Raw genomic sequence first — 26,166 nt, forward strand, 5'->3', positions numbered from 1 at the left:
AAAAAATAGAGTTACTCCAACACCTGGAGACTAAATAATATGCTACTGAATGAACAATGGGTTGCAAAAGACATCAAAGAGGATATTTTAAAATTCTTAAAAGTAAATGAGAACACTTATACAACATATCAAAATCTCTGGGACACTCTGACGGAAGTACTAAGAGGAAAGTTGATTGCATGGAGTTCATTCCTTAAAAGAAGAAAAACTCAACAAACAAATGACCTAACATTACATCTCAAAGCCCTAAAAGAAGAAATCAATACCAAAAACAGCAGAAGATAAGAAATAATTAAAATCAGAGCTGAAATTAATGAAATTGAAACAAAAGAAACAATTAAAAAATTAACAAAGCAAAAAGTTGGTTCTTTGAAAAAAATAAATAAAATTGATAAACCCTTAGCCATGCTAACAAAGAGAAGGAGAGAGAAAAATTACTGACATCCATGATGAAAAAGGAAATATCATGGCAGACACTACATAAATACAGAAGATAATTAGAAATTGTTTTAAAAATGTGTACTCCAATAAAATAGAAAATATCGAAGGCATCAACAAATTTCTAGAGTCACATGATTTGCCCAAACTGAATCAGGATGATATACACAAGTTAAACAGATCAATTTCAAGCAATGAAATAGAAGATGCCATTAGAAGCCTACAACCAAGAAAAGACCTAGAACAGATAGATACACAGGTAATTTCTACAAGACCTTTAAAGAAGAACTAATACCAATACTTGTCAAATTATTTCATGAAATACAAATGAGGGAACACTTCCAAACTCATTCTATGAGGCCAATACCACCCTAATTTCAAAACCAGACAAAGACACATCAAAGAAAGAAAACCTCAGACCAATATCTCTAATGAACATGGATGCAAAAATTCTCATAAAAAAAAGAAAAAAAAAAAAGAAACACACACACACACACACAAAAAAAAAAAAAATTACCACAAATTCAGTAGCTTGAAACTACTGATTGGTGCAAGCTCTGTGGTCAGAAGTCTGGTCACAGTGTGACTGATTTCTTTTGCTCAGGTTCTCAAAGATTAAAATTTTCTCATCAAGAGGCTGTAGGAAGAATCCACTTTCAGTCTCTTTCAGGTTGTTGGCTTAATTCAGTACCCTTTAGCAGTAGGAATGAAGTCTCCATTGGAAGCCCACCCCCCCGGCCCCAATTCATAAGTATCACCAGCATCTGTTTTTTGAGTTGTATTTAATTTGCTAAATTTTGTTTTTGAGTCAATATTCATAAGTGAAATTGATCTAAAATTTTTGTGACAATTATAAACAAGTTTGCAAATTTATATTTTAGTAGTGCATATAGGTATTTGTATGTTGGTGATAAATTATTGCTTTCAATGAAATATTTTTTTCTACCTTAAAAAAAATTCTCAATAAAAGTCTGGCAAATTGAACACAAAAGCATATCAAAAAGATAGTGCACCACAATCAAGTGGGGTTCATCCCAAAGATGCAAGGTTGGTTCAACATATGGAAATCAATAAGTATAATTCATCAAATCAATATACTTAAATATAAGAATCATATGATCATCTCAACAGATGTAGAAAAAGCATTTGACAAAATACAGCACCCCTTCAAGTTGAAAACACTAGATAAACTACGGATAACAGAAATATATCTCAACATTGTAAAAGCTATCTATGCTAAGCCTCAGGCCAACATCATTCTAAATAAAGAAAAATTGAAAATATTCCCTCTAGAAACTGGAACAAGACAGTGATGCCCTCTTTCATCACTTCTATTTATCACAGTTCTTTTTTTAAAAGGATATAATTATTTTTATTCTAAATAAATATGTACATATATGTGCAAATTTAGATAGATATATTTTAATAATAGATTTTAATGCATTTAACATAAGCATATATTATCTTCAGATTTATCCTATGTATAGTAAGTTTAAACTTATATACATTTATATACTGGCACACTTGTAAATGTAATATAAATATACAATTAGCCTCTAAGTAATTGACAATGAAGAGAATATTGTGGGATCAGAAATGTCATGGTATGGATGAGTATAGGATATTATTTCATCTGTCCATAGCTATTGTGTGAACAACATATGGACTGAAACAGCCATTTTTTCTTTATTCATATATTTTGAAAATTTATTTTAATTAGGTATCTATGATAGCAGAATGCATTTTGATTCATTGTACACAATTGCAGCACAACTATTTTTTTAAGTTGTAGTTGGACAAAATACCTTTAATTTTTTTTAATGTGGTGCTGAGGATCAAACCCAGCACCTCACACGTACTGGGCAAGCATTCTATTGCTGAGCCACAACCCAAGTCGGCAACACAACTTTTCATTTCTCTGGTTGTACATGATGTAGTGTCACACTGTATGTGCAGTTTTAAATGTACATAGGGTAATGATATCCATCTCATTCCACCATCATTCTTGCTCCCCTGCAGCCTCCCCACAATCCCTCCCCATTTCCCAATCAAATCCCTCCATTTTTCCCATGCCTCCCCCCTCCCCATTTTGGATCAACATCCACTTACCAGAGAGAACATTCCACCTTTGGTTTTTGGGGATTGGCTTTCTTTCCTTAGCATGATATTCTCCAACTCCATCCATTTACCTGCAAATGCCATGATTTTATTCTCTTTTAATACTGAGTAATATTCCACTGTGTACATGTACCATATTTTCTTTATCCATTCATCTATTGAAGGGCATCTAGGTTGCTTCCATAGTTTTGCTATTGTGAATTGAGCTGCCATGAACACTGAAGTGGCTGTATTACTGTAGTATGCTGATTTTAAGTCCTTTGGGTATAGACAAAGGAGTGGAATAGCTGGGTCAAATGGTGGTTCCATTCCAAGTTTTTTAAGGGGTGTCCATACTGCTTTCCAGATTGGTTGCACCAATTTGCAGTCCCACCAACAATGTATGAGTGTGCCTTTTCCCCCACATCCTGGCCAACATTTATTGTTGCTATATTCTTAATAACTGCCATTCTGACTGGTGTGAGATGAAATCCTAGTTTTGATTTGCATTTCTCTAATTGCTAGATATGTTGAATATGTTTTCTTATATTTGTTGATTGAATGCATGTCTTCTTCTGAGAAGCATCTGTTCAACTCCTTAGCCCATTTATTAATTGGGTTGTTTGCTGATGACATTATTCTATATAAAGAGGATCAAAAAAAAACTCCAACAGAAAACTTCTACAATTAATGAATTCAGCAAAGTAGCAGTTTAGAAAATCAATACTCATAATCAAATGCATTTCTATACATCAGTGATGAATCCTCTGAAAGAGAAATTAAGAAAACTACCCCATTCACAATAGCCTCAAAAAAAAAAATAAATACAGTACTTGGGAATCAACAAGTGAGGTAAAAGACTTCTATAATGAAAACTTCAGAATATTTATTTTTATTTTTTTACATGAGCTTTATTATTATTATTATTATTATTATTATTATTTGCATTACACTTCTTAATACACCTTTATACCACAATTTATCATATCTCTGTATACAAGATATGTTGACACCAAATTCATATCTTCATACATGTATTTTGTACAACGATGAGGGTCTCCTTCCACCATCCATGCAATTCTCCTTCTCCCTCCCTTTCCCTCTCACCCCTCTTCCCTAACTAGAGGTAATCTTCTTCCCATGCTCTTCCTCCCTACATCATTTTGAGTCACCCCCCCTTTATATCAGAGAAGACATTTGGCATTCAGATTGGCTTACTTCACTTAGCATAATATGCTCTAATGCCATCCATTTCCCTGCAAATGCCATGATCTTATTATTTTTTAGTGCTGAGTAATATTCCATTATGTATAAATGCCACATTTTTTATCCATTCACCCATTGAAGGGCATCTAGGTTGGCTCCACAGTTTAGCTATTGTGAATTGTGCTGCTATAAACATTGATGTGGCTGTGTCCCTATAGTATGCTGTTTTTAGGTCCTTTGGGTATAGTCCAAGAAGAGGAATAGCTGGGTCAAAGAGTGGTTCCATTCCCAGCTTTCTAAGGAATCTCCATACTACTTTCCAAATTGGCTGCATCAATTTGCAGTCCCACCAGCAGTGTATGAGTGTAACTCCCCCCCACACACACATCCTCACCAGCACTTGCTGTTTGTCTTCATAATGGCTGCCATTTTACTGGAGTGAGATGGTATCTTAGAGTAGTTTTAATCTGCATTTCTCTGATTGCTAGAGATAATGAGCATTTTTTGTATGTTTGTTGATTGATTGTATATCCTCTTCTGAGAAGTGGCTGTTCAGGTCCTTGGCCCATTTATTGATTGGATTTTTTTTTGGGGTGCTTATCTTGTTGAGTTGTTTATATACCCTAGAGATTAGAGCTCTATCTGATGTGTGAGGGGTAAAAATTTGTTCCCAGGATGAAGGCTCCCTAGAAAACTACAGAATATTAAGGGAAAAAAATTGAAGAAGACCTTAGAACATGGAAAGATCGCCCATGCTTTTGAATAGGCAAAATTAATATAGACAAAATGGCCATACTACCCAAAGCACTATACAGATTCGATGTGATCCAATTAAAATCCCAGCATTATTCCTTATAGAAATAGAAAAGGCAATCATGAAATGCATTTGGAAAAATAAGAGACCCAGAATAGCCAAAGCAATCCTTAGCAAGAATAGTGAAGCAAGAGGCATCACAATACCAGACCTTAAACTATGCTAAAAATCTAAAGTAACAAAAACAGCATGGTTTTGGCACCAAAATACACATGTACACCAATGATACAGAATAGAAGACACACCAGCAAACCCACATAAATATAGTTGTCTCGTATTAGACAAAGGGGCCAAATACATACATTGGAGAAAAGATAGTCTCTTCAACAACTAGTGCTGGAAGAACTGGAAATTCATATGCAGCAAAATGAAAATAAATCCCTAACTCTCACCATGCACAAAAGTAAACTCAAACTGGATCAAGGATCTAGGAATTAGTCCAGAGACCCTGAGCCTAACAGAGGAAATAGTAGATCCAAATCTTCATCACATCAGATTAGGCACTCACCTCCTTAACAAGACTCCTATTGTGCAAGAAATAAAATCAAGAATCAATAAATGGGGTGGATTAAAACTAAAAAGCTTCTTCTCGGCAAAAGAAACTATCAGTGAGTTGAATAGAGAGCCTACAGAATGGGAATAAATTTTTACCACACACACACATCATATCACTAATCTCTAGGATATATAAATAACTCAAAAATCTTAACACCAAAACAAATAACCCAACCAATACATGGGCCAAGGAACTGAACAGACACTTCTCAGAAGATGATACACAATCAATATAATATATGCAACTAATATATGAAAAAATGTTCAACATCTCTAGTAATTAGAGAAATGCAAATTAAAACTACTCTAAGATTTCATCTCATGCCAGTCAGAATGGCAGCTATTAAGAATAAAAACAAAAATAAGTGTTGACAAGGATGTGGGGAGATAGGCACACACATACATTGCTGGTGGCCTGCAAATTGGTGCAACCAATCTGGAAAGCAATATGGAGATTCCTTAGAAAACTTGGAATGGAATCACCATTTGACCCAGCTATACCATTCCTGGGTTTATACCCAAAGGACTTAAAAACAGCATACTACAGGGACACAGCCACATCAGTGTTTATAGCAGCTCAATTCATATTAGCTGAATTTTGGAACCAAACTAGATGTCTTTCAGTAGATGAATGGATAAAGAAACTCTGGTATATATACACAATGGAATATTACTTCAGCATTAAAGAGAATAAAATCATGGCATTTGCAGGTAAATGGATGTAGTTGGAGAATATTATGCTATGTGAAGTAAGCAAATCCCAAGAAATCAAATGTCAAATGTTTTCTCTGATATGAGGATGCTGATACATAATGGGTTTGGTGAGGGGGAAGCATGGGAGGGATGAATGAACTTTATATAGGGCAAAAGAGAGGGAGGGGAAGAGAGGGAACAGGGGTGTAGGAAAGATGGTGGAATGAGATGGACATCATTACCCCAAGTACACGTAAGAGGACATGAATAGTGTGACTCCAGTTTGTGTACAACCAGAGACATGAAAAATTGTGTTCTATATGTGTAATATGAATTGAAATGCATTCTGCTGTCATATAACAAATTAGAATTCATAATTTTTTTAAAAAAAAGATAAAAAGAAAAATACAGTAAAATAAAATAAGCAGAAACAGAAAATGAAAAGAAGGAAATGATCAAATATATAGTTTTTCCAGAACCACAGAAAGAGGGGAATGTTTTACATTGAGAAGTATTACTGAACACCTGCATATTAGAATGAAAAATAAAATTTCATTGTAAAACATATTATTTTATTTCACGCCATAACACAAACAGAAATAGCCAAAAAGCTTCTAGAGAAAAAAGAGGCAAAAATCTCTTCAAAGAGAATGGACCTTCACAGTTCTCATCAGTCAACACTAGATGTTGGGGGGAAATACAACAATACTTTCAAAGTCCTGAGGAAATTGAATTTGGATTTAGAATTCTATAGCAAACCAAACATTTAGGTATAAGGGAATCATAAAAGTTGTGAGTACATGAAAGAAATCAAAAAGTCTATTGCACATGATATTTTTAAACTTTTCCTGATAATACAGTTTAATAAAATGACAGTTGAAATAATAAAAAAGACTTCATGGGAACTCTAAAAACAAAACATAAAAAGACAATGAAAGGAAATCTCATTGTGACAGATACAGTAGTTTTAGAAGGTAACAGTTAAAAACTAGCAGACTATAAAAATGCCATGTAATTTTTAACCACTGATGGTATGTAAGAAAATAGAAACTACTATCAGTTGAAACTCAAAACTGAAATTTTATCTCCTTCCACATTATTTGACATGATCTTGCACTTAAAACATGAAAACTTCTTTATGCTTACAGAGCCCAATATACATTTTCTCCATTTATACCTGATAGGAATTAGAATCAGGGAAGACAAGTAAAGGATATGAAAAATCTTCATTTTACATAGAATAAAGACAAGAGATATTATATAAAGTTGGGAAAATTTTTTAAAATAGATATTGAAAGACATGGGTTTAAAGACATAAAGACAACCAATATAGCAACAAGAATACAAAATTAAAAGAACCCCTTATAGTTCTTGTCTCACTGCTTCTCCTTCTGTGTTACTCAGCTTTTCATTGCTGTGGAAAGTACCTGAAATAATCAGGTTAATAAGAGAAATGGCTCTCTGTTTCAGTCCATGATTTCTTGTTCCCGTTGCTTTGTACCTTTGGTGGTACAATGCATTATGGCAGGAACACATGGCAGAGAGGGACTGTTCATCTCATTGTGGCCAGGTAGCAAAGAAAGAGATAGGAGGGTACAAGGCCCCAATATCCCCATAAAGGACATGCTCCCAATAACCTAACTTCCTTCCTTAAACAAGAACCTATATGTTAAAGGTTCCACACATCTCATAGTGCTATAGACTGGGGACCATATTTTTTAATACATGCCTTCGAGGGACATTTTGGATCCAAATTATAAAACCTCTTAATGTATCTTAAGCTCTCTCTCCATACATTCACTCTTATTATTCCACAGAAACTTCTTTTATAAAGATCAAAAATTATCTTTGTAGCTACATCCAATGGTCAATTTTCAATCTATGTGTTACCAGAACCAATATCAATATTTGATGTTGTAGAACCACTTTCATTTTTAACTCTGAATATGGCATTTTCTCCTATTTCTTTCCATTTATACAACAATTGCTTATTTTCAATATCTTTTTTTTGCATGTCCCAAACTTCTGAACATTAAATACAAGTTTAATCCTTGATTCTCTATTCTACTTTTACTAATCTTGACAGTTCTTAATATTTAAAGTACAACTTGTCCCAAATCTGCTTCAAGTTTTTGTTCAAATATAACTTTCTTAGCAATATATTTTTTTGATTATACCATTTTAAAATTAAAACTCGCCCACCTTGTCTTATACTAAGCTCTTCATCTGTTTCATTTTCTTCTGTTTAGCACTTAGAACTTTCCAAACTACTGTTTATGTTTGTTTTACTTATTGTATTCATTCATTAGACCCGGGCTAGGCCTTGTAGAGGACAGGGCTTTCTTGTTTCATACACTAATATATCCACATTACCTAGGATAGGGTCTGATATGTAGTTCATGTTTACAAAATATATATGTAATAAACTGGGCACAGTGTAGCGTCTATAATCCCAGCAGCTTGAGAGGCTGAGGCAGGAGGAACACCTGTTTGAGGCCAGCCTCAACAACTTAGCAAGGCCCTAAGCAACTTAGTGAGGCCCTGTCTCTAAATAAAAATATAAAAAGGGCCAAGGATGTAGCTCAGTGGTTAAGCACCCCCTCAAAAAAATGCACATGTAATAAATGAACAAAAACAACTTAACTATCAAAATTATGCATATGTGGTATATGTGGTATCGCTGAGTTAAATTTTCATATTTGATATTTAGAAATAAAGAGAATGTCTATAGTATATAAACCAATGAATAGCAATATGTTATTATGTATTGGAGTAATTGAAAGTTTTCAAAGTTATCATCAATGGGTAAACAGGGCAATAATTACAACATTAATTACAATGTTTTTCATTATAATGTTTTTCAATACAATGTTTTTCATCTGTTAGGTTTAAAACTTTACCAGGCTCATTTAAATTAAAGATAAACACAGAAATCACTGTATCAGGCACTGGGATGGTTTTTAGGAAAACATCAACAGAGTTGGTCAGTATAGACTTTCAACTTTCATTCACTGTATTAAAAGTGAAAATAAAATAATATAGTGCATTTATGAAGTCATAATTTCTCCTTAAACAGCAGCTCTCAGAAAGAAGCTACAAGAGTCATTAGAGAACTGCAGACATCACTGGAAAAACTACAAATACTTCAAAGGTGAGACTGGAAAGAACAATAATAATTTGCATATGAATAGAAAGATAAGAACAACCTTTATGCAGATTAGGCAGTGATATGTCTCCTTCAAGTGGCCACCTTATTGCACCTAAGTCTTGTCTACTTCTACCCCATACCTGCCCTTATTGTCCCAGATCAAAGTGGCCTGGAATCACAAAAAAGGACACTTCTCATTTCCTGTTTTTCTTTTCCTTATTGGAATGTAAGTACCCTGAGGGAGGGGTAAATGGATAGGGTGAGGAGTAAATAACCAAGTTTCCACAGTAAACAAAAGGTTGACAATCCCAAATCAAGGGTCAATTTATTTGCTGAAACTATCAAAAATAATTGAAATCTATGAAATGCTGATTTTTATATAAATATGAAGAAAGAAAAAAAATCACAACTATGCTGAGGGAAAATGACTAGCATATTTTAAAGCTACAAGGCTGGAGTTAAAGAATAAAGTATGTTGAGAATTTGCCAATAAGACATGTCCATTTCTTTTAGTCAGCTACCTTTCAAAGAGCAAATACAAAATAGGTATACCTGAATATTGACAGGTCTTTGTCAATTACTTGATGACTGTCACCTAATAGCTTTTTATAGAGAGGGTATTTAGACATTGTAACTAGAATTTCTTGTGGAGTGTTTCTTGGAGTAATAAATGGATGTTGGGGGTGGGAGGAAATAGTTACAATCAAATAGCTTGGGAAAGTGTCAAGCAGTCCTATACAAGTGTTTTTATTGCTAGACTTCCTGGATATTATAATGTGGTAATGTGCATGGTGATATCCAAAGGTAGAGGGTAAACATATAGCAGTTCCCATATTATTTGACAAGGGCATTTTTTTCCCACCAACACCTTAGAAATTAAGACATTGGCAGAAATCTTTAGAAAAGTTTTTGGCATTCTTAAGGTTTCAGCTTCATACAATAAATAAATAAAGTAGCAGAAAGTATTATAAAATATTAGATCACAATTAGGAATTTCACAATAGATACTGTACCATTTTAGTATTGAAAACACAGTATTTCTTCCATACATTAAAGTATAGAGTTTTTATTTCTCACAATAGACGATGGAAGGGTCTATCTTTGTTAGGCTTAAGATAAATCTGTGCCTTGGCCCAATATTTCCACTGCTATGTATATACTTAGAAAAAGTCATTTATGTGTTGGGATGGATGCATGTACAAAAAAAAAGTTCATATCAGCATTACTTATAATACTCAGAAGCTGGAAAGAGGCCAATTGTTCACCAATAGTACAGTGGATAAATAATCATGTCATTTTCTTAAAATTGATTATACACCAAAAATCAAACATAGTGTTGAGGGAAAGATTCCAATTGCATGAATTAAAAAAGCATATAAAGGTAAACAATATTTTTTAGTTATACATAATTCTGTACTGAAGTTATTCTAAAAGGAAGTAAGTGGTTAATATAAAAGCATGATCAAGATTATAGGGGGGAGATACACACACACACACACACACACACTTATTTATTTATGTTTTAGCTTTAGGTGGATACAATATCTATTTTTATGTGGTGCTGAGGATTGAACCCAGTGCCTCACACATGCTAGGAGAGCACTCTACCTCTGAGCCACAACCCCAGCCCCAAGGTTATAGGTTTTTATGCATGGGAAATTACCATGCTGGCAATGTTCTGTTTCTTGGGGACAGTATTAAATTGAACATTTATCTTTCATGTAATTTTCTGTGTGTAAGTTAACATTTTAGAATTTTGAAAAATTAAAATGAGAGAGATTGTAGGATGTTTGTAGCTTTAAGCATTTGACTCTTCCTCTTTAGCACTATCATTCCACTATAGTTGTATTATTAACACTTGGAAGTTTTGCTTTAGTTCAGTGTTAGTGGTTTACATTTCTGTCCTCCTTTAACTATTTTGAGCACAAATGAGTTAGAAGGATATGGTCTTTTCTTTTGTCCATTGTAGATTATGTGCAAAAAATATTTACTAAACTGAGGCAAATTAAATAAAAACAAGTGTCTGGTTAGGAGACGGTATGGATAAAGCTGTATCTGTGTTGATTTTTCATTTCTCAGATAAGAACATATAAGCCCAGAAAGAATTGATTCCATGCCAACACTGCACAGTCAAAAAACAGCATATTAGTCTCAGGACCAGAGCCCAGGACTTGGGGTTGTCTGTTTCTCTATTTCCACTCCATCATGCCAGCTGGGAACAGGGTAAAATCCAGCTGGACAAGCTCTGATGAGTCATGGAATCTTCTCCAAATCATGGGAATTCCAGTGCAACACTAACTTTACAAACATGAGAAACCATTTTGAAGTCCTTTCACATATATTCATCCAAGGTATTGCTGCATATCTAAAGTATAAAAATGGAAGGAAGTTTATTAGGTTAGAGGAAGGAGAAAGAGAGACAGGAGGGAAGACTGGAGGGGAAAGGGAGAGGATCATGAACTGAAATCAATTTCCATGCATGAATGAGTTTGTCTGGATGAACCCAACTACTAAGTATAAATACAAAGCTCTAATGAAAAGAAAAAAGAAAACAAAATGTGTCAGATTTTAAAACTGTAAAGTGTGAAAAATCATCTGCTTTTAGTGACTGAAGCAAACATTTTTCAGCAGATCGCAAACTGGCAGCCAGGAAATTTGGCCCACAGATGGGTTTTAATTTTGCTGCATTTTTTTTCCTCTATGGGAAAACAGAATAGCATTAAATCAGGCTTGTCTTCTGGGGGTTACCAGGGTCACTACCACGCATTGGTTCACTCTCAGTTGCAATACACATTTACATTAGCTGTAGCCTCCTTTAATCCCCTTACTTGTTAATTGAGCTAAATCCCAGACAGCTAATGTGACTTAATAGTCACACAGGTTGTTTGTAGCACAGACAAATTATAACCCCGCTCCCCTTATTCCCAGACCAGAGAGCTTTCTGCTACTCTACACTATTTAAAACTTTTGACAAAGAATTCTAAGTAGTTAGAAAAGCAATTTGGATTTTTTTTCCCCTGTGGAAAAACTGCTTTTGGTGTTTGACATTTATTTTTCTGCCAGTTTACCACTTTGCAAGTTACATGCATCAATCTTCGATGTGTGATAAATATGTTACACAACTATGGTATGAACCTATAATGAATAATTGTTATTTTAAATATAGTATCATATTTCATTTGTTTATTTAGTACATTATTTTTAGTGTCTACCCTGTGCAAAGTGCTTTAATAGACATTCAGAATACAAAAAAAAAAAAAATCAACTGGGCAGCTATGTTCTCTGCATGAGTGGAACTTGCATACTATCAAGGGAGATACCGTAAACATAACTGTCAAGCTAATTATAATTGTAATTATTTAATTATACTAGTTATAAGCTACCAAGGAGAAGCACAAGCTGGCATGTGAGCATTTAACAGGAAACACTGATGTAGCTATGAGGTTAGCATTGGCTTCTTTGAAGGATTAACTGCTAATGTTTAAATGCCAGACCAAAAAAAAAAAAAAAATAGGGAACAGGGAAAAGTAAAGCAGAGATAGAAAGAATATTTATTCTTAGAAGGGAAAACTCAAGAAAAGGCCCTTGTGGGCTGGGGATATAGCTCAGTTGGTAGAGCGTTTTCCTTGCATGCACAAGGCCATGGGTTCGATCCCCAGTACCCCCCACACACACACACACACAAACACACACAAACACACAAAAAGCCCTTATGATCGAGATTAGAGACTTGGGGAAAAAAAATCACAAGGTGTTATGCTAGTAAGATGGGAAAAACCTTCTCAGATATGTTAAAGAATTTGGAGCTCATCTTTAGAACTATGCAAAGCTATTGAGATTTTATTAAAAAAAACACACAGACTTAGCTTTTGATGAGGCTTTTTTTCTTTGAAAGAATACTGGAAGAATATATAATGAATGCTACATGGAAGTTGGATGGAAGATAGATCAGACTGATTTAAGAAGATAGGGAGATTTCTACAGAATGCAGGATCCCAATGATGCTAGTTTAAATTCAGGTGGTAGCAGCAGAGATGGAGAATAGATGACTTCCAGAGATGATAATTTGGTTGGATATGAGTGCTGAGGATAATGGTCATATTCACAATATTTGATGAGTGATCTATTAATACTGCCAGTCAGAACAAATGCCACAAAAAAACAATAGTTGTGACTATCAATGTGGACAATCTGAATATAATACTTGGCTGGTGAGTGTTAGTTGTATAATCAAACTTTTACTAGAGACAACTAATAGTAGGAACAATTCGGAAGAAGCAAGTAAAGGTTTATAGAAAAATTATTAATTATTTTAAAAGCAGGTTAAAAAGACAAGTTAAAGATATAATTGATCTCCCTTTATTCACTCTGCTATGAAAATTACTATCAAGGAGCATATTATAAGGTTGAATAAATTAAATTCTATAATATTCTTGTTTTTTTAAAAAAGAATCTTCTTTTGAAAAATTTTGCTTTTTCCAAATAACTAAAAGACAGGACTTTTTCCTAAAAAATGAGCTAATCACTTTTTCACTAAAATTATTATATCTATTATTGTTATGAAATTAAAGAAAGCTATATAAAAACCCATTAGTCACTGATACTTTAGCAATGACTTTAGAGGTCACTTGAAAAGTTGCTTCTAATTAAAATTTATAGGATTGAAAATTTACAACATAATTAAAAGGAAAGTTTAAGGTACTTTTCAAAATTCTTTGATTAAGAAAAGAATGTTCTCATATTATATTACTTAGAGTTTTGCAAATTTTTCTTTCCATTTCTAAACAATGGTTTCTTTAAAAAATTCTTGTCTATATTCAGATAAATTTGTTATCCCTAAAATAGCAAATTAGGTTCCTTATAAATATTTCATAAACAAATAAATGAATCAAATGTGTTTCATGTTATTTTTTTTACTTCTCATAAAAAACAAAAGGATAATAACAACATAGAACTTATAGTGAGAAAGTATGGTAATACTTGCATAGTCTGTTTAAACCACAATATCCTGACTGTAATGAAATATCTGCCTTTCAGGGATATTATACAATACTGTTTTTTTAAAAAAATATTAATTTTTATTATTATTCTTTCAGACAATTGAAAGAAATTATGCTCACTTTACTGGCATTAATAGTAGGCACTTGAAGAACATTTGCTTTGGTATATATACACGATTGAATATTACTCAGAATTAAAAGAGAATAAAATTATGGCATTTTCAGGTAAATGGATGGAGTTAGAGAATATTATGCTAAATGATGTAAGCCAATCCCCAAAATCCAAAGGCCAAACGTTCTAATAGTGGAGCTGATCCATAATGGGGGGGGGCATGGGAATAATGGAGGAATTTTGTAGAGTAAAGGGGAGGGTGGGGTAGGGAGGGTGCATGGGGGGGCAGGAAAGATGGTGGAATGAAATGGACATCATTACCTAGGTACATGTATGACTGCACATATGGTGCTACATCGTGTACAACCATAGAAATGAAAAATTGTGTTGCAACTGAGTACAATGAATCAAAATAAATTCTGCTGTCATATAGATCCAATTAGAATAAATAGACTTCTAAAAAGACATAAAAAATAAAACAGTAATGCTACAATTCAATGTGATTTTAAGGCACCTGAAGGTCTTTATAATTATACTTATTCTGAATGGTTGGCCTAGCATAGGTGCAAGTATAACTGATGATAAGAGTAGTTAAATAAATGTAAATAAATAAATACAGAATCCAGAAACTTTTAAATTATATATGCTTGAAATTTTTTACTTTATAGTAGAAATTCATATTTTAAAAAAGATAAAGAACTATATTACCTAGAATGCCCTCAGTGACTAGCACAGAGTTTATTGATTAATTTCATTATTTTCCACAATCAAGCTACTGTCTCAAAAATAGCAAGATGTATCAAAGAGGGATTATAAGGGTAAAGTTCTGTGACCAGAATTCCCTTCATAATTCCCTTCATTTCCTTCATTGTTTCCCCAATTTTCCAAGAGTTAAAAACATCTCTTGGAAAAAGTTCATATGAATATTTTCTTTAATTCACCTATGGTCATTTTATTCATTTAGATCTTGAGACTCTCTTCTCTCCATTTCCACCCTAATACTCTAGTTCAAACCACTATTACTCTCAAATTGATGCTTGTAAAAGATTCTAACAGGTCTCCATTATTTCATTAATGCTCTAAAGAATTTATTCTCCACACAATAGCAAGAAGCATGTTTTAAAAACTTAAATTGTACCCAAATGTCCCCTTTTACAGTCCGTGGAACACAGGCATACCTGTCACAAGTTTTCTCCAACAATCTCTGAGAAGAAGTGATGGCAATTAAGAAACTAGTGAAAATTCTCTTCTGTCCACTTTTTTTTCCCTCTATATGTAAGAACCTGTGAGTTCCTAAAGATTGAAGGAATTGCAAAGATGCAAGAATGTTGGCTCCCTGAATCGCAGAATGGAGGACCACACCCATCAACCAAAAATACATGCACCAGACTGTTAGAATAATTAAATATTTTATTGTATTGTCATTGAAAGTCTAGGGTTTGTTGATTATATCAGCTAGAAATATCCCAAATAATATATTTAGCATGCCATAAATGAATTGGCATAACAATACTTTTCATGACATGGAGATAAAATTATGTATGGTTCTCTGATTTGTGACTATATGAAAATCCAGGACAAAGGAAAAACTTCCCTTGAAGTATCTGATTTCGATTTTTGTGTTTTGTCTAACTCTGTAATACTGTTAGCACCATAAAAATAGAGCCTTATTTATACCATCAAACATTGTTTTTCAGCATTTTGAAAGGAATATCAGTGACAATAAATATTTGTTATGAGAATAAAATGTGCATTTTATAAGAGGTGCTAGTTTTTGTATATAAATGCAGCTACTGATATGACGGATATGCTAGATAATCTTAACTTTTAACTAAGTAATAAAGAAAACAGGTGGAAATCTGACAGAAAAAGTTTAAAAACCTTGAGATAAGCCAAGTTGTCCTCTGCTTGAAAGTCAATGGATAAGGACAGAAGCTTCAGATGGAAGAAAGTCACTCGGTTGCCAGTCACACCTTATCCTAAGAGAAACAATTTCATTCACTAAATGTTTCAGCTGAAAGTTCATCACTTCTTGTTCTCTCTGGGTCAGAGTACATAAAGATTATGATTTTGTCCATAAAGAGCTTAGTTAAGTCAATAACAATTCAATATGCATTAGTGGGAATTATTTTTCTCTATATCCTCTGTCAGAAGGTGATCATGAATTCATTATAAAAGGATTAGTTCTGAGGTCCAAAATACACAATAACATTAATTTAAGAAAGACATGTAATTGTGGAAATCCCTGATTTTAATTTTATTCAATTTGAAAATACTAGCAGGTTAATAAACAAAGTGTACCAAAGGGTATTTTGAAAAGTACAATGTAATTCAGAGGAAGCAGTAACTATAATCTGTCTCAATGATTTTTCTAAATCAAAAAGCCAGTGCCAGTTATTCAGAACATGGAGGAATCAGGAAGGCAGGTACAATTGAAAATACTATTGTCATTTTCTGCTACTGCCACCTGCATGTCACTGTATCTACAGAAGTTATGCTTTATACCTTGTCCCTTTATCCCCAGTCTTCTACCATCCAACCCAAAGCATAAAATGTTCAGGTGCAATTAAGGTGGTTCACAAATGCCAGATTGGGAAGAGATGTGAGTTGAGTATGTTGTGAAAAAGCCAGAAATCACCAGAAGAATCTATTACGTTATTCATTTATACTCAAACATATCTCAGCCTTGGTTGGGGGGGGGTCAAATTATGAAAATCTGTGACAAACAGAGACATATCCAATTGCAAGGCAGATCCCTAGAAGTCCTCTTATTCTAACTCTTTAAGATAATATTGCCATGATGGCACAGGCCTGTAATCCCAGAAGTTCAGGAGGCTGAGACAGGAGGATTGCAAGTTTAAAGCCAACCTCAAAAATTTAGTGAGGTCCTACTCAACTTAGCAATATCCTGTTTCAAATTAAAAAGGACCAGGGATGTGGACATCTCAGTGGTTGAGTGCCCTTGGGTCGATCCCTGATACAAAAAGAGAGAGAAAATAATATTTCCTCTCTATTAATCCATTATCCACTTTCTACCTCCTATATACATATACAAATATGTGTGAATGTTGCACACATCATTGAAAATACTCTGGTATACATGCCTTAAAGAACTTGTATGCAGTTATTGATACAGTGAGTGGGTATTTGCCACATACCTCCACCACATAACAGGTTTGGATGTTGTATAAATGAACCTAAATTTGCATGTAGTCAATTCTTTTTCAGCTACATTTATAGACTTCAGCGGCAGCTACAGTTCACAATAAAACATAATTCAAACATCATTCACCTTTTACTTTGGAATGTTTTCTGAATTTGCATTAGAATAATGGTATTTCAGATAAATGGGATGTTGATTTCAACTAAATATTACACTTATAGTTCAAAATCTATATAAGAAAGAATACAGAAAGCTGTGATTTTCCTTCCTGACACCTTTCTCCCAATCCCTTGAACACTCCTTTTACTCTGAAATATATATATTAAAATAGTCATAATTTCCCTTCTCAAATTCCCAAAGAGGGGTATGAGTTTTAAAAATTCTTTGTTTTTTTTTAAGAAGGAACACACACATAAAATTACATGCACATGTACACATGCACACACACAACACACACGATATACACACAATAAAACAAGAATACCACAAATATCAAAATGCAGTCAAATTTTCTAATCCAATGCAGACTGGGGAAGTTGCTATAGACCAAATGAAAAGGAAAGCTCATCTATTGCCTTGCAACATGAGATATTGTTTATAAATTTTAAGTTTTGTCTTGTATTGATTCTAATGTTCTGAGATAAACCACACTTCAGAAGAACACTTGCCCAGCCACATATTATAGTCAATAAAGATGAAATTAAAAGTTTACCTCAACAGGAATGGTGTAAGAAGACACACACTATTTCTGAGGCTTAAAACTTTTCTCAGCAACTCCAGTGACTTTTCCAGTAGCATTTAGGAAGCCTTAGCCAATACTTTCCTTGACCTCTCTGGGAGAACCCCTGATGTTTTCTAATAGAAGAAAGAGGCGAATAACTACACCAAGAGAAGTACAGTGTGACATTTGGGCTTCAAGAATACCTGGAATCAGATAACCAAAAGGCCAAAAGGAGACACTCTTGCACATTGTTTTTCATTGATATCTGTTCTCTTTCTACCCTTCTTTCCTCACTAACCCTTTCCATCTTTATTCTTCTAAAATCATCTCAGCTTCCTTCATGGGGTAGATAGTATGGTGATTGACAGCCCCAATATCTTACATCCATGGCTGTATAGGAACAAATGTTTTTTTGTTTGTATGCAGTATTGCAAATACCAAGAAAAAAAAATGCTTATTGGCTCAATGTTAGTTTCATATCCACCACTGAAACAATCAGCTGAGGAGAGACAAATGAATAAAACATACCCAAAAAATATGATGGCAGAATAGGAAGACAATTTGTTCTGACAAAGCAAAAGGTATGGTCTATACAAAAAAGTATCACATATTTCAGAAATATGGGGACTGAGTATAATTATGTGAAACAGATTTTCAGGTAGCTGACTAACCAAATGTTGCCAGAGTTAACAGCATCAAATATTTGGATTCTTCCTTTTTTACTATGCTGGGGAGCAAATGCAGGGCTGCAAGCATACTAGATGAGTGATCCACCACTGAACTATATCCCCAGTCCACATTTGATCATATGGGCAATCCTTACTTTTTAATTTTCTATCATGCCATCCTCAGCATGTCCCTTGTGGTCACCATCCATGAACCAGAAGAGAGTATCTTTTATATTATATTTCTGAACTAATCAGTAGCAAGATGAGTAATTTTCATTTGAGGTTAGAAAAATCTAAATTCATACCAGCTTCCATGAAGTAGAGAGAGGCATGATTAGGGGAAATATTCTCTCCGCTTAGTTTTTTTTTTTTTTTTTTTTCTTTTTGGTACTAGGGATTGAACCCAGGGTCACTTAAGCACTAACCACATCCCCAGCCCTTATTTGTATTTTATTTAGAGACAGGATCTCACTGAGTTGCTTAGGACCTTGCTAAATTGATGAGGCTGGCTTTTGAACTCATGATCCCTCGGCCTCTCAAGCCGCTGGGATTACAGGCCCCCTTAGTTCTTTCCTTTTCTTTTCTTTTTTTTTTTTTTTTTTTTAGTTGTAGTTGGACACAATACCTTTATCTCATTTATTTTTATGTGGTGCTGAAGATTGAACCCAGGGTCTCACACATGCAAGGTAAGCGCTCTACCGCTGAGCCACAACCCCAGCTCAGGCCTCCTTAGTTCTTATGTGGGTTCTTTGACTGAATCTAGGAGCTCAAATAATACAAGAACTGATTAAAGAGACAAAATCATAGAAGTTTCATTTATTTTCCATATACATGAGAATCTTTACAAGAGAGTGAAGTATAAAGAAATGGCTAAAACCACATACATTTTAGAAAAGATGAATTTACAAATAAATGACAGGACTAAAGGATATCCTGACTAGTGCAGTAAGTCCTAGGGGATGTTACTAAGATATATATGGGGGAGGATGTAGAAGCTAGTGGAAGACAAGGGTTACATCAAGGAGGTTGTTTGTTTGTTTGCTTCTTTGTTTTTAATTCAGGTTCATTATAACTCTAATCACCAGTCTTGGGTGACCATGGATATTTTCCAGCCTTTGTATGTGAAGGACATCCCTCCAAAAAGAATCTTGCATGTAGGAAAGTCAAGTCAAATGGTCCTTCCTGCAGTTACAGTTCCTCAAGTGATTTGAGCTTGAAATAACTGAATATGCCAATTTATCTTATTTTGAAATGTCATGTCTTTAACTCTTTCACATATTACCTGAAGTAAATCAAGGTTCTGTTAGCAGGAATAGATGGCTGAGATTGGCTGTACAGTGGAGAAGTCAGGAAAAATAAAAGGGTAGAGTTGTGGTAATTTGGAGATTGGTGAATATAGTTTATTATTGTGTCCAATATGGCAGCAAAATGTTTTTCCAACTTGAAAAACCAAATAGTTTTTTTTTAAGGTAACCTTAAATGAGAAGCTTTATACTCAAAAACAATAGGAACACAATAAAAGTTGTAAGGATGGGGATCATATGAGCAATCCTTAGACAGTAGTACCATGAACTGAGGAGAATTCTCATTAGCAGTCATATCTTACTTGTTAACTCTAAGAACATTTCTTCAAGGAATGTTATGCTATTTATACATTTCTAAATTTTGTGACATTAGCTATAAATCATCTAATGAATCTTCATTTGCCTTGATGGGATCACCAACCTCTGACTCTAAGGATATATCTCCATTAAATTCATTTCACCTTAATTTAACCAGTTTGTTTCTGTTTTTCTTAAACAAGAATACTGACTAGGATGTCCATTCTTGCCTTTAAAATATGGCAATTAACTTCATTAATTCAGAGTTGTCATTATACTCAATTGTCAGACTCTCTAAAAAAAAGAATGAAATTATGTCTGAGTAACATGAGGAAATAGTATCCATTTTTGCTTCTTTGAGTATATTTTAAAAAGGAATTTAAAAAATATTTTCTAATTGTCACACAAATTAATTACTATCATAATTCTATGCCAAGAAAAATCTATTTATATTTATAAGGGTTAAGGTCAAATTCTTCTTCATAAAATAAATATTTTATTGTCATTGAGACAATCCCTAGTCATTGAGGACACATTGACAATCACAAAATATTTAAGGAATAAAAATAAATAGATGATGCTATGGTTTGGATAAATGTTTCTAAAAGGCCCAAGTGTTAAAGTCTTGATTGCCAGCCCATGAAGTCTGGTGGAACTGGTGGAAGGTGGTGGAACGTGTAAGAGGTGAAGACTAATACAAGGAAATTAGGTCACTGAGGGTATGTCCTTGAAGGAGATATTAGAGTTCTGGTCCTTTCTCTTTTCATTTCTGGCCACCATGAGAAAGCAACTTTGCTCCACCATATGCTTCTTCCAGGATGTACTGCCTCACCATAGGCCCAAAAGAATGGGGCCAATGGAATATGGACTGAAACTTTAGAAAACATGAGCTAAAATGAACCTTTCCTCCTTATAAGTTATTTTGTCAGAGTGATGAAAAACCGATTAACACAAAGGAATATTAAATTCATGAACTAAATCGGTATTATTCTCATCATTCAATACTTTATAAGAGCTCTGTACTTGAATATGCAACACTTAAACTAATATGTTTATAGGCTTATTATCAATTAAAATATTGAGTACTATCAATAAGTAAATTAAATGTAATTAAAACAATATTCATAGCAATGAAAATTGTTCCCATGTTCAATTTAAATCAAGACCATAGATACTTGTCTTTTTAAAATAATACTAGATACAAATTTAGTAACATATTAACAATTCACAGAATAGAATCCTGTTCTTAGACCCTGATACTTAAAACCCCAAATATACACCAACCCCTCCAAATAACATATTTCCAAATGAAATATCTGCTGTAGAAACCAGGAAAAATCAAAACAAAGTCTTGAGAATGCAGCTCTTATCACATGAGTGAGAGTGAAAATTTGGCTAAAGTTAGCTCAAACTTGTGGAGTAAACTTTTGAATCCAGCTAATCAGTACTGTTACCAGATGTTTTTCCATAAACATTTAGGACCTATATTGCTGAATTTAAAAGTAAAATTGCTAAGACTGAATAATTTATCTCAATATGATAAACTAATGTGGACTTTTTAGGTATAGATTTAGGTGTATAATCAAAGCTCTGTTTGCATAAAGACAAGAGTTTATGAACACTTAATGGGCTCTTATCAGAGCAATGCCCTTCGTTTCAATATTGTTTATGGGTGGTCCAGCAGAGCTGTGGATTTCAAGATAATACCAGACTTTTAAATTGCTAAGCCTGTCCTCTGAAAAGGTAGTACTTAAGTGCAATTTTGAGAAAAAAAATAGCAGGCATCATTTTGAAACTCTTTAATGGACTCACCTGTCAACAGCATCACAAGACAGGCAAGTTTTTGAGCTGTAAGAGAAATTCCATCCTGAGTGGCTGTAAGAATGCCCTATAAAAGCCTACAAAGCTCCCTGTCCGAAGGGAAGCTGATTTAAGCTATTCATGTGGGACAGTAAAATATCCCAGCCCAAATACACTTCTTTGCATATTTCAAATTTGTTATACAGAGAGATTGAGACTCTGCAGTCACAGGAATGGATCTGAAAAGCCATTCTTTTTAAAAATAAACTTATATCTACATCAGAAAAGTAAGTAGCAGAGGCATTTATACCCAATATCTTCCTTTCTACCTAGAAGGCAACTTTCCACAAGAAGCAGTTAGAGGTCTGACACCTAACCTAATTACCACAGGTAGCTATGACCTGGGAGACTTCATCTACATCACAAGACAACTTTTGGTTGTTGTGTTTATCTTCCCTTATAGAAAAAGGGGTATATAAATTTATGGATAATGTTAAGCAGGTGGGTAATCACACTGTGGTGATTCCCCCATGCTATGGTTTTCTACTTTTACATATTAATGAATGGGTCTACCTTTTCTCCTATTTAATCTTTTTCATATTAGTCTAGTGAATCTTTAGAGAAATGAGGAGAAATTTCATTTCACCTTTGCATCACTAAATAGTGCTAAACAATGTTTGTGCCTGGGATCCCCATATAGTTTTATTAAAAAATAAGAAGGTATGTCTATCCTGGTCTCATTTACAGCCTTCTCTTCCCCACCCTAAAACTCAAAGCCTGATCAATCACAAGGCCCTCAGTGGTAGAATTTGTATTGGCATGTAATCCAGGTTGTTCTTTCCCTTTTTGCTCATTTGTTGAACTTTTCACTTTGATATTGTTTTTCTCTCCAGCACTGAGCTGGTTCACAGTTTATGACATCCTCCAGTTTCAGTAAATGATATGAATAGTCATATCAGTATTATCAATTTAAAGGATTACAAGAAGTGCTGTGCTTGATTAGTTGGCTTAAATAAATCTTATAACTTTTCTGGGTTTAGCTTCCTCATCTGTGAAACAAAAGGTAAAGACTAGAGGAAATCTGTATAACTCTTCTGAAAGTGTTTTTCATAATTATATCATAAACTCTGCAATTGTATTATCTTGTACCATATTATATTGTACTGTATCAAATTGTATTCCATTATATAGTAATGCATTAGTTGTAAAGAAGCACTTAAGGGATTGGAAGATCTGAGACCAAATACCTGGGAGGGTTTTGTTGTTCTTTTAGAGGACAGATAATGCTAAGGATCAGACCCAGGACCTGGCACATGCTAGACTCACTAAGCTACATCATAAGCTCCCACTGAGAAGGGTTTTAGAGGGCAAGATTACATTTACATTTTATATTGCTTCATGTACCATTTTGTTTTATAGATACCTACTAATTCCTTTAAAACCATTAATGGTCAAGAATAATATTAATGATAATAAATACATTAGATTAGTGAGACAATTGCTGCTCACATTTGTATTGGCTACTTCCTCAATTCTGTGCAAATGCATTAAATATTTTATGATGTGTGTGTTGTCCTAAAATACACCAAAGTTCTTAAAATGAAAACTATTTCCCCTTTTCTAGGTACTGGATCTTCCAATGCTTCAGGCCACGTTGGACACACAAATGAAATAATGCTGACGAAAACAAAGGAAACTGACTTCTTCATATCTTTGGATAGTGATTAAAAATCAGTAGAATCACTCAGGGTCAGAAGATCATGGTTCAAATCCCTACCTGATCATTGTTACCTTGTGATCTTTGGCAAAATAATAGTTTGCTCATCTTTGAAAAGGGTACAAAAATACCTGTCATTTTTTATTGCTATGATGAAGCATATGAGACAAAGTTTGTGAAATAGCTATTCTTTGTAATATTAAAAATGTATAATGAATATGAATTTGTTGGTTATGAAGAAAATAGTGAATTAGTTATTACTTTAGAAAGATTCTCAAATAAATTTTATTATAACATAATAAATTTTATTATATATGTTTTAAAATTATTGTACTATAACAAGTTCTATTTCAGGACTATTTCAAATCTATTACATTATACCTCTAATAACTCCCTTAAACATGGTATATTCAAATAATTGTAAATAATATCTGGAGGGAAAATTAGAAAGAGGATATACTTTATAACTTAATTCAAAATATTAGAGAAAATAAATCTGCTTGGCCAAAATTCCTGAGAATATTATGTATGATTTTTATATAAAATATTTTAAGAATAACTGGAAACTTTTCTAAATAGTTACTTTTGAGTACTTTGTTATAATGTGTATATTTTTAAATGTCCTATTGGTTTAAGAAAAAGAAAGAAAACAGTTGTATATAGTAAGGTATTAAGCACAAAGTCTGACTTCATATAAGAAATTTGAGTAGAATTCTAGTTTACTTCCCAGCCAACAGACAGCACCAACTTGCCATTTGTGTGACTGAAAAATCATGAAAGTACATCTTCTTTTCTTTAAACATATCTCCTCAGTTGATTGTTCTTGGAGTAGATATAAGCCTTCCCCATCAAGCACTGCCCAAATTCCTGTTTGAACTCATTAAGTATTGAGGTGCATTGCAATGTAGCAATAAACAATCAGAATATATGCTTAATGTTTCATGTGTTTGACAAGATGAGCTCAGGAAAAAAAATTCTATTTTTCTTTCTTTGATATCCAAGTTCTATCAGAATTCTTAGCAATACATCAACATTATCCTTCTCCTAGCGTCATTGACTTGACTAATAGTACCACTGTTATTATTCATCCTGACTTTGAACTTAGAGAATAGATCATATTTTCTGGTCATACAGAATGTTAGAGTCTGTAAACAAGTCAGGATGGCGAATGGCATTTTGCCAGGGAAATGTTAGAGTCTGTAAACAAGTCTGGATGGAGCCTGGCAAAATGCCAGAGGGAGTGGTTTCTGAAGTAACACCAGCGAGCCATTAAGTGTGGAAATTTCTTATTGGTTGACTGCTGTATCTGGTTTATGCTAATTAAGATAAGCTGTGTGGAATGTATAAATACCTCTGTTGTCTTACAATAAATGGCTCCCACTCCTGCTGTATCAATCTACACAAGTTGTTCGTCACCCTCCGGTTAGTTTGCTGCAGCTGGACTGCGACAACAGGGTATATGCCAACCTTTTTATAAAGCATAAAAAACCCTACATTATCTCATCTCAATCTAAAAAGAAGCCCAGAATACGATAGAAAAGTGCTAATAAGATATACAACATGAGGGTTAGGATTGTAGCTCAGTGGTAGAGCACTTGCCTAGCATGTGTGAGGTACTGGGTTCCATCCTCAGCACCAAACAAACAAAAAAAAGGTATTGTTTAGAAAAGAAAAGATATACAACATGAAATAAGATCCTGAACACAGCATAGTCCCTGAGTGTACAGATGAAATAAGCTTTTTAATTGTCATAATAATTTAAAGAAAAGAGACTAGCATCTAGACATGGTATGTAAACATATTAAATTTCAAATAAGAAATTCTTAGTAAGAATTCAGGAAGGAACCAACAAGTTTCCTAATAATGAACAAAAAGGAGGTTATAATAATAGAAAAGAGAAGCTGATCCTGACATCCAAACACATTTCATGGAGCTATGTTCTTACTATTTATTAGTAACTTTGGGTGGCTCATCTGACTAATTTTTAAAAATTTCACATTTTTAAGTTTTGTATTTTGATTAGATTCCTGGAGCTAGTCTAAATTTTTCTCTTAATAAAACCTATCTATCTTTGCTTTTCAGTATATGTGGATTTACTCCTGTACAGAATTAAGGAAACTTTTCATGTGGGTGACAATGTTATCAGAAGATCATAATTTTCATAATGGAAAGTCAATTCTATGCCTTGCATACAATCCTTCAATAAATAAGACAGAAGTCCATATCAAGAAGTACAATCTCAAATTGTCTGTTATTAGGCTCCCATAAAATATTTGACTAAAAGTGAAACTTAGAGAACTTTGTCTAAAGCAGTCATTTACACCCCATTTTCATAATAGGAATTATTCATTAATAAAAGTATCATCAATATTATTGATAATAAAATATATTGATTGAGTTGTTAAACATAAAATAATGGTGATTACTAGGAAA

General features: G+C 33.6%; 1 non-coding gene across 1 annotated transcript; it reads left to right on the forward strand.

The window, feature by feature from the left end:
• The first annotated feature begins 12,545 nt into the window (after window positions 1–12,545).
• Trnaa-ugc (transfer RNA alanine (anticodon UGC)) lies at window positions 12,546–12,618 on the forward strand. The gene has a single exon. It is a non-coding gene; the product is annotated as a tRNA-Ala (tRNA).
• Window positions 12,619–26,166: the final 13,548 nt, after the last annotated feature.

Source organism: Callospermophilus lateralis, chromosome X, assembly GCF_048772815.1.
Source record: "Callospermophilus lateralis isolate mCalLat2 chromosome X, mCalLat2.hap1, whole genome shotgun sequence".
NCBI classification, from domain to species: Eukaryota; Metazoa; Chordata; class Mammalia; order Rodentia; family Sciuridae; genus Callospermophilus; species Callospermophilus lateralis.